We start from the raw sequence: 9,304 nt of genomic DNA, 5'->3' as shown, positions 1-9,304 counted from the left end.
TTGTTATTTTTGTTGTTAGGTGCTATCGAATTGGTACTGACTCATAGCGACCCTATGCACAACAGAACGAAACACTGCCCTGTCCTGGGCCAACCTCACTACTATTGCCACGCTTGAGCACATTGATGCTGCCACTTTGCCAATCTGTCTCGCTGGGGGTCTTCTTCTTTTTCTCTGACCCTTCACCTTACCAAACATGATATCCTTCTCCAGAGTCTGTTCCTCCTGACAATATGTCTGAAATATGAGAGACGAAGCTTAGTCATCCTGGCCTCCAAAGAGCACTATGGCTGAACTTCTTCCAACATAGATCTGTTGGTTCTTTTGTCAGCCCATTGTACTTTCAATAATCTCCTCCAACACCATTACTCAAAAGCATCAATTCTTCTATGGTCTTCCTTATTCACTGTCCAGCTTTCACATGCATATGAGGTTATTGAAAATACCATGGCTTAGGTCAGGCGCACCTTAGTGCTGATGCTGATGTCTTTGCTCTTCAATACTTTCAAAAGGTCTTCTGCAGGTGATCTGCCTAATGCAATACATCATTTGATTTCTTGACTTTTCATTCCATGAGTGTTGACAGTTGATCCAATAAGAATGAAGTCCTTGACAACTTTAATCTTTTCTTTACTGATAAGAATGTTGTTTGAATTGGGTAAGGAGGAGTAATAGGGAAAAAGGGTTAGATTAAAAGCTGCAAAAGTTATCTATGCCCACCCAAACTTGCAGACAGTACCCATTTGACCTAGTCTCGATAGCTTGATAATCAGAACTCAACTAGAGGAAGATAACAAAAAAAAAAATTGATAAAGGAAACAAGGGTAAATTGTTACAATTTGATGAACTTGATGTATACTCATGGAGGTAGTAACTCTAAATACCAAGAGAGAGGGAAGGAGTGTTCACAGCAAGTATCAATTCTATCCCCTCTGTACACAGGGTAGATAGGGACAGGCAACTTAGACACTGGCTACCTAAAATGAGGCACAAAGTGACTGGCTTACAAGGTTTCAAACTGGAGTTTAATGTAAGAGTGTAGGGGGGAAGAAAGAGTCCCCACTGAATAGTTTTCATCTTGTCTAGATGAGTCTGGTAAAAAGAGATGGGGAGCTCCATCCTAATCGCAGGCTCGCGAGTCCGCGCCCGGCACTGGACAGGCCACCTGGACAAGGATATACAAAGGTTGCAAGTTTGTCCAAATCTGAAGAGTGACATTTTGTAAACTCATATACAGAATACCTGTTGGAGATGTGGTGGTTTCAGCAAGGTCTCAGTTTCCTCCCATCAGCCCTTATAATCTGGACTGCCGCTGCTTTCATCTTTTCATATATTACTGCAATAACACTCCATCATGTTGACCTTGCTTTGCCTTATATTAGTGACGCTGGTACAATAGTTCCAGAAAGATGCTTGTTTGGGGCAATGTTAAATGTCTCCACAGTTTTATGCATGGCTACCATTTATGTTTGTTATAAACAAGTTCATGCTCTGAATCCAGAAGAGAATCGTATCATCAGATTAAACAAGGCTGGCCTTATAGTTGGATTACTGAGTTGCTTAGGACTTTCATTTGTGGCAAATTTCTAGAAAACAACCCTTTTTGCTGCACATGTTAGTGGAGCTATACTAGTCTTTGGTCTGGGCTCATTATATACGTTTATTCAGACTATCCTTTCCTACCAAATGCAGCCAAGAATTCATGGCAAACAAATATTCTGGATCAGACTACTGCTGGTTATCTAGAGTACATGCTAACTTGCTCATCACTTTTGTATAGTGGCAATTTTGGCACCGATATAGTACAGAAACTCCATTGGAACCCTCAGGACAAAGGTTATGTGCTTCATACGATCACTACTGCAGCAGAATGGTCCATGTCATTTTCCTTCTTTGGCTTTTTCCTGACTTATATTGGAGATTTTCAGAAAATTTCTTTACGAGTGGAAGCCAATTTGCAAGGATTAACTCTGCATGACACTGCTCCTTGCTCAGTTAACAGTGAAAGAATGCGACTGCTTTCCTGAGACTTACGATGAAAGGATAAAATCTTTCTGTGATGGTTATGATTCTCAGGGATTGGGAAACAGTCAGAAATGCTAATTACTCTGCTTTGCAATTTTCAACCAGTTGAAATCAAGGTGGACATTGACATTTATGAATATCGTTAATCAAGAGACATGAAATAAGCCATTTGATAGGTTATTTTAAAGGATATTATCAAGAGGACCATTTAAAACATTTATGCCTATGCTTCGTATGATTCAATAGTGAATAATTGTTACCATGACTAATTGCAACTGTCACAATTGTAAAGGTAGAAGTTTTGTAACAAATACAGGGGAGTGGTTAATCTTACAGTCCAGAATCAGAGGATCCTAGGACCATCAAGGGAGAAGAGCACAGCAGAATGCGGGACCTTATCCAGAGAAGCAGCAACACCAGAGATGGAGGTAGAGATGGGGTCACTGAGAGGGGGAACGGTTGAAGACTCTAGATTGATGGGAAGAGAGGGGTTAAGAGATCCTGGCCAGGATGCAGACTTGCAGAATGTGCCCTTTGGAGGTGTAAATTATTATATATGCCTGATTGTTTTGGGTTTTTTGTTTGTTTGTTTGTTTTTAATAAAGCTAAAGTGAATACAGAGAGAGAGGAAAAAAATTATCTATGCCCACATTGGATTCTGTTAAAAAGCTTGACGAATTTTCATTGTCAATAAAACACAGAAAAACGACATCAATCAATTCATATGTATAGATAATTATGCTGAATGTCAATGGATTAGAAGCATCAGTCAAGAGATAGAGTGTAGCAGAATAAATAAGAAAGCAGGATCTTTCAATGTGTTATCTACAAGAGACACCTCATATACAGAAATCAAAGGATGAAAAAATCTGTATTAAGCCAATGGAATTTAAAAATAAGCAGGAGTGGCAATATTAATTTCTGATAAAATAGACCTTAAGGCAAAAATCAGCATAAGAGAAAAGGACATTATCTCATAATGAAAGTATAAATTGAACAACAGAACATAAACATAGGAAATATCTATAATCCCAATGAAAGATCCTCATAATACGTAAGTCAAACTCTAATAGAACTGAAGAAAGAGATTGTTCTACAATAATAGTATTTGATTTTAATGTAGCCCTTTCAATGAAAGACAGAACTGAAAAGAAGCTCAACAAAGACATAGAAGAATTAGACAACACAATCCACCAACTTGACCTCACAGATTTATAGAACGCACTCAACCCAGCAACAGCACAATATACATTGTTTTCCAGTCACATGGAACAGTCTCAACAACAAACCATAAGTTAGGCTACAAAGTAAGCCTCATAGATTTAAAAATATCAAAATATTACAAACATCTTTTTCTATCACAACACTATTAAATTAGAAATCATCAATATGAATATCAAAGAAACAAAGTCAAATACTAGAAGTTGAATAACACCTTGCTTAAAAGCCACTGGGCAGTAGAATAAATATTAAATTAAATTAAATTAAATTAAAAGTAACTTGAACCAAATGAGAACAAAAACAAAACATACCAAAACCTTTGGGACAAAGCAAAAGCAGTGCTTTGAGGGCAATTTACATCAATAAATGTACACATCCAAAAGGAAGAAAGAAACAAAATCAACACATCAATGCAACATCTATAGCAATTAAAAGAAAGAGAAGCAAAGTCAACCTACAATCAGAAGAAAAGAAATGATAAAATTTGAGCAGAAATAAATGAAATAGAACAATAATAGAAAGAATCAACAAGAAGTTGATTCTTTGAGTGAATTAATAAAATTAAGAAACCATTGAAAAAATCTAACAAAAGAAAAGGAGAAGATGCTAATAACACATATAAGAAACAATATGGGTGATATCACAAATGAACCAATAGAAATAAAAAGGATAATAAAGAATACTATTAAGAATTGTACTCAAACAAATTTGAAAATCTAGAAGAAATGGGGAAATTTTTAGAAAAATACAACCTACCAAAACTAACACAGAATGAATTAGAAAACATGAATAGACCCATAACAAAAGAAGAAATAGATTAGCTCATTAAAAGACTCCCATCAAGAAAAAATCCAAGCATAGATGGCTTTCCTGGTGAATTCTACCAAATGTTCAGAGAAAAGGTTACAGAAATTCTACTCCAACTATTCTAGAACACAGAAAAGGACGGAAAATCCCCAAATACATTTAATGAAACAGCATAACCTTCATATGAAAACCATACAAGAGATCAACAAAAAAGAAAATTATAGATCAATATCCCTCATAAACATAGATATAAACATTTTCAATAAAATTCTAGTCAATAGAATTCAACATATACCTAAAAAACAACATATCATGACCAACTTTCCGAGGAATGGCTGGTGAACTGTCAACTTTGAATTGTTTGAATTGACGACTTTGCAGTTCAAACTAATCTTGCTGTTGAGGACTTATCCTACATCACTACACCAGGGCTTAGCCCTTGGAAAGATGCAAATCAAAACAACAATGAGATACCATCTCACCCCAGGGTTACTAGTAAAGTTTGCAAAAAGAGGAAACGGAAACGAGTGCTGATGAAGGTGTGGAGAGACTGAGAGACTTCTATATGATAATAGGACTACAAAATGAATCAACTACTGTGAAAAATGGATTCCTGGTGAGGCACTATAGATCAGCACTGGATTGTGAGCCACAAGGTGGGCAGCTCAAACCCACCAGCTGCTCCTCAGAAACCCTATAAAGGGTCGCTATGAGTCAGAACCGACTCAATTGTACTTAACAATAACAACTGTGAAAAATGGTTTGGCACACACCTTTCCTAATTTTAAACCACTCAGTATTTCCTTGTGTTTGAACAACTTCCTCTTGGTCTATGTACAGGTTCCTGATGAGCACATTTAAGTGTTTCAGAATACTCATTCTCTGTAATGTTGTCCATAGCTTGTCATGTTCCACACAATCAAAAGCCTTTGCATAGTCAATAAAGCACTTTCTAATATTCTCTGCTTTCAGTCAAGGTCCATCTAAAGTTAGCAATGATATTCCTCATTCTATGTCCTCATCTGAATACAGTTTTAACCTCTGACATCTCCCTGTCAATGTATTGTTTCATCTGTTTTTGAATTATCTTTAGCAAAATTTTATTTACATGTGATATTGATTTTATATATTTAAATAAAGATAAGTTTACATCAAGAAAACTGTAAAGATGGGAACATTTTCAGCCCAGATCTAGTGGGAAGGAGAATGAGCCTTTCCCGTGTATCCATTATATTATGAATAGGCCACACACCCAAGGAAATATCATTTCAATTTATTGACTGATCATCATAGAGTTAAGTACGTCTCCTCTATAGTCAGCCATAATGGAGTTAACCATGCCTGTATTAGATGATGATCACATTTTAGTTACCAAACCACTAAGGACACTGGCCCAGTCAAGTTGACACAAAATCCTAACTATAACAATACCCAAGTATGAACCAAGTATGAAGAAGGTATGCCCTGAACCAATCAAACATGCCAAAATAGTTTGATAAAAGGATGCCAAGTAGCTCAGTAATTTCCATGCTTTTGTCCTTTCCATCTGTCCAGAAGCTTCTGTCAAGAAACAATTCTTAGCCATAGCATCAATATTGTCTAAGAAACATAGCTTATTGCTATATGTCACTAGGTTAGTCAGAGATTTACAAGAAAATGACTTATTCCCCTGCCTTGGTGATGACGGTAACATCTCCTGGTCTCTCTTTAGGGTTGAGCTTCTCACCAGAATATATAACAATGGCTTTGTGAGAATTTACGATCAAACTATACTCAATACATATTGACACCTTAACTTCTTTCAGAAATTTCAAAATGTATCCTAGTCAATAGAAACATATTGGATGCAGAGGACCCACTTCAATATTTTATCAGGGTATTCGGGCTGAGGAAGGAAGCCGGAAAAAGGCTTCCTACGAATGACCAAATTAATATAAGACTGACCATAGATTTTGTAATAAATTAATAATGATTTTTGGGAATCCTGTGCAAAGGGAAGGAATCATATCCGCATTGTGGAAAAGCAAGAAGAAGCAAAGAATACGATTTTGGTAGGTAACAGTTTACAATAACTAGGCAGATGACAAGCTTGATCAATTTACTGATAATATGCCCCATTTTACCCCATCCAAATATCTCCACTAAAATACACATACCTACAACAACAATATCATCAGTAAAATACAGAGTTATACTAGGTATTCCCTAAGAGCTTTCACAGGTCTAATTCCTTCAGAATCTGTGTGTTGATATTATGGACTGGAAATAAGTTCGTGTCCCAGGATAAATTATCTAGTTTTTTCCCCACGAAAAGTAGGAAGAAATTATGATGATATGATTTATGCAGATGTTGACAAAAGTGATAACTACTGGATTGTTGTTGTTGTTGTTGTATGCCGTGGAGTCAGTTCCAACTCATAGTGACCCTGTAGAGGGTTTCCGAGGCTGTAAATCTTTATGGGAGCAGAAAGCCTCATCTTTCTCTCGCAGAACAGCTGTAGTTTTGAACTGCTGACCTTGCGGTTCATAGCCCGATTCGTAACCACTATGCTACCAGAGCTCCTTTAGGGGCCATGTATTAAACTTTCCTCACATCCTGGGGCAGATAGAAAATATTTGGTAAGATCGCACTTCATGGGATATGAAAAGCCTATAAACTACTGGATACAAATGGTGAAATAGTGCCAAAGAGAAACTGAGAAGCCGCTTCTTATGTCCTTGACCTACACTTACTGAACAAATCTCTGTTATCAGCCAGCTGCCAACCTGATTGGGCTATTTCAATCCTAGGTAACCTTTTGTTTTACTTTACATTAGCCCAAAATTCACTTTCTTTGTCAGGTATGGCCTGCTTAATGTAAATAAAATGGAATCATGGATTGAAACACCAACATGTAATGTTTCATCAGTATCACACATTCCAGCCATCAACCCCTGCCCCCTGGTTTCACAAATTCATCTCACAAAAATTTTATCTGGTTGTAGACTGAATATCTATTTCTTAGGACTCTACAAAAGCTGAGATTATTTACAAACATTCTTAAAACAAAAATATATTTAGAGGCTGCATCAGTAAAAGAAACAGTGTAGGCTTGCTGGTAAGTAATAACATTTTCAGGATAGTATCTGATTGCAAATTCCATTCCCCTATCTTAGAATAATTACACTTTTATTTATTTTAGCTAGAAATACAAGTGCTCTTGAAAGATTTTCTATTCCAGTGAAGTACTAATTCTTAGAAGATGCAAAGTGTTTCTCAGTACCATGGAAACTATTCTGAACAATTTTAAGCACATTAAAGTAGGTACAGTGTATTTTAGTTTATTTAGCCTTCTTTCATGTGGCCATATAGAGTTCTGGTAGCGTAGTGATTACGAGTCCGGCTGCTAACCTCAAGGTCAGCAGTTCGAAACTACCAGCTGATCCACAGGAGAAAGATGAGGCTTTCTGCTCCCGTAAAGATTTACAGCCTCGGAAAACCTGTGTAAGGTCACTATGAGTTGGAACTGACACCATGGTACTTAAAAACAACAACATGTGTCTGTAATGATTTTGACTATTATCTGTCTTGCTTTTTCTACCTACTATTCACTTTTCTTCCTCCTGTATTAGTCCAAAGTTGTGATATCTAATATCCTATAATTAAGCCCTAAATATTCCAAATTGAATGTTTAAGAAAAGATTATTATGAAATATAGCCAAAATACCACCATCACACTATAAAAACATTAATATAGCATTGTTCTTACTAAGTGCCCTCATGTCAGTTCTGACTCATAGTGGCCCTGTCTAAGGTTTCTGAGGCTGTAAATGTTTATAGTAGCAGAAAACCTCATCATTTTCCCATGGAGCAACTGACCATAATAGATCCTTTGTCTCATTACATACAGTGGGGTCATTGGTGGTGCAATGGTAGAATTCTAATAATCCATGAGAGAGACCTTAGATTCCCAGCCAATGCACCTCATGAGAAGCCACCTTCACCTGTCAGTGGAGGACTGTTTCTTACTATGATGCTGAACAAACTCCAATGGAGTTTCCAGACAAAAATGAACTCTTAAAAAGACCTGACAACCTGTTGCCAAGTGGCAGTGTGTCCCATTGTACATAGAATCACCACGAGTTTGGTGCAGGCTCAACAGCAGCTAGCAACATTATAAAATATTCTAGTTTTCAATTTACAACTGACTTGTAAATCATAAATTTATTTTACAGATGATTTGCAAAAGAATCTATTTAAGATCCACATATTATAATTATTGAATGATGTTATTGTTAGGTAACTTCAAGTTCTGACTTGTAGTAACTCTGTGCACAATAGAACAAGACACTTCCAGATCCTGCACTCTTCAAATAATAATTGCTCTCTTTGACCAATAATTGCTATCCATTTCTCTGATGGTCTTTCTCTTTATTTGCTTACCTTTTCTTGTATAAAGCAGAATGTCCTTTTCCAAGGACTTGTTTCTCCTGATAACATGTCCAGAGTATGTGAGATGAAATCAACATCCTCACTTCTGGGAGGATTCTGGCTGTACATTTTCCAAGACAGATTTGTTCATTTTACTGGCAGTTCATGGTACAAAGTTCTTTACCAACACTATAATTCAAAGGCATCACTGTTCCGCAATCCTTATTTATTGTCTAATTTTCACATGTGTATGAGAAGATTTAAAATACCATGGCTTAGGTAAAAAAAAAAAAAAATACTATGGCTTGGGTCAGATACACCTGAATCTTCAAAGTGACAGTCTTGCTTTTTGACACTTTAAAGAGCTCCTTTCCAGAAAAAAGCTCCTTTGAATTGCTTAATGTAATATATCATGTAATTTCTTCACTGCGGCTTACATGGGTGTTGACTGTGCATATGTGAAAAAATAATTCCTTGAAGATAGTGGATTTTGTAGAAATGATACAAAGACCCCCCCACAACAAAGATAAAGAAAACTAAGTCAAACAGATACAGATGATAGTCCTGGAAAAATTAGCTTTAGACAAAGGGATAGAGAAGTGTATTGAAGGATTACTAGGAGAAGAAGATAAACATATGTGGCAAAACAAGGAGGTAGAAAGGTGACCCGTGCTGGCCAGCCAGATGCAACACGGCCATCTTGAACTTTTGTGAGTGACTTTGGAGACAGGCAGAGACTTGATGGCACAGATGCATACTAGTGACTGGCTGAGAGAGTGCTGTGATTTTTTATTGTTCCCCACATTCCCCTGGTACATTCCAAATGAAGTTTACCCTCTC

At 36.7% G+C, this 9,304-nt stretch overlaps 1 pseudogene; it reads left to right on the top strand.

Moving 5' to 3' along the window:
- Positions 1–1,251: 1,251 nt before the first annotated feature.
- On the top strand, positions 1,252–2,039 carry LOC102823519 (annotated as a pseudogene).
- Positions 2,040–9,304: the final 7,265 nt, after the last annotated feature.

This window comes from Chrysochloris asiatica, unplaced genomic scaffold (assembly GCF_000296735.1).
Source record: "Chrysochloris asiatica unplaced genomic scaffold, ChrAsi1.0 scaffold00016, whole genome shotgun sequence".
In the NCBI taxonomy this organism is placed as follows: Eukaryota; Metazoa; Chordata; class Mammalia; order Afrosoricida; family Chrysochloridae; genus Chrysochloris; species Chrysochloris asiatica.
The sequence above is the reverse complement of the archived record's forward strand: the minus strand, read 5'-3'. Positions and strand labels throughout refer to the sequence as shown.